Source organism: Elephantulus edwardii, unplaced genomic scaffold (genome assembly GCF_000299155.1).
Source record: "Elephantulus edwardii isolate Elephantulus edwardi_28Jun2011 unplaced genomic scaffold, EleEdw1.0 scaffold00134, whole genome shotgun sequence".
NCBI classification, from domain to species: domain Eukaryota; kingdom Metazoa; phylum Chordata; class Mammalia; order Macroscelidea; family Macroscelididae; genus Elephantulus; species Elephantulus edwardii.
This window is the reverse complement of record NW_006399884.1, coordinates 2,696,740-2,698,048: the sequence shown is the minus strand read 5'-3', so window position 1 is coordinate 2,698,048 and position 1,309 is coordinate 2,696,740. Positions and strand designations below refer to the sequence as shown.

Sequence of the window (1,309 nt, the reverse complement as noted above, 5' to 3'; positions counted from 1 at the left end):
TATAACTGAAAGTGTACAATCATCATAGGATAAATGAAAAATTGAATCTTTATGTGCATTAAATGACTTCTCCAAAAGAGTAAAAAGAGAACCTACAGAATAGGAAAAATACTTGACAATGATACATCTGCCATGGAACTCATCTTTTAAATGTGTAGAAAACTCCAACACAAAAAAGATTAATAGAACCAGCCCTTGCCAAGCTCAAGAAGAACATGGTGATTGGTTTCTGAATAGTGGAAAAAAGAAAAGAAGGGGGAAAAAAATGGAAAGGAAGCAGGCATTTGGAACTCTGTGATTGGCTTAAAGGAATTGTTGTCCTTGCATGAGCGATGGCCGAGAGGGACAAGGGAATTTGTGCCCTTTTGCCTCAGGGAGAGACTGAAGCCTAAAACAGCCAAGAGAGCAAGTAAGCTTGTTTGGAATCTCAAGTTAAGGCAGATGTCAAGGCTGCTAACTCCTAGCTCTCCACTTTATGGTTCTAAACACAGAAACCCTTCTAGGACCTCCTGGCTCTGCAGGGAACCCCTTTGTCCTACTGACTTCTGTCCAGACATCAGAGCCCGAAATTCAGATGTCAATGGGCTCCCGGCCTTGGTTCTGCCTCTTCACCACAAAAACCCTCTGTCCTGACACGGTCAGCTGCAGCATATGTTCTCCAAAAACCACAGACAGACGTTTGAAGGGTATGTTCGCACTGTGGTGCAGGCGAAAATCCCCAGCCGTGCTGACCAGCTCAAAGATGGCACTGGCTGCCTGCTTGTCATTCTCTAGATCCCTGGATGACACCAAAACTTTGCCTTCATTCAACACCAAATAGCAGAGCTGGTCTGGATTCGCTCTAGCCCCTGGGTCAGTGCAGAAGTCATCGCAGGTTTAATTTCCAACTTTTTAAGAAAGCGCCATACTGCCTTCCATAGTGGTTGTACCAAATATTTTTATCTTAAAAGTTAAAAAAAAAATTAAAACATTTCCATAAAAAAGACAAATAGACCAATTACAAAATGTGCAAAGGACATAGATAGATATTTTACCAAGGAAGACATTAAGATGGCCAACATATATATGAAGAAATGTTAGAAATCCTTAACTATTCTCAAACTCAATCTCATAGGCATCTGGTCAGAATAGGTGGTCTTATGGTGGGTTTCTAAGACTGCAAATTGTACAGGAGATTTTTCATCTTTCTCCTTCAGACCCACTGGTGGATTCAAATTACCAGACAAGTGATACCTTTGTGTTAGGAGCACAGCTCCCTACAGACTACTGAACCAGAACTCCTCCATTACCTATTGTTGTTGCTGTGTTG

The 1,309-nt window shown here is 41.6% G+C and overlaps 1 pseudogene; it reads right to left on the bottom strand.

Annotated features, from left to right (window-relative positions):
• Positions 1-570: 570 nt before the first annotated feature.
• On the bottom strand, positions 571-869 carry LOC102866647 (annotated as a pseudogene).
• Between the last annotated feature and the right edge of the window lie 440 nt (positions 870-1,309).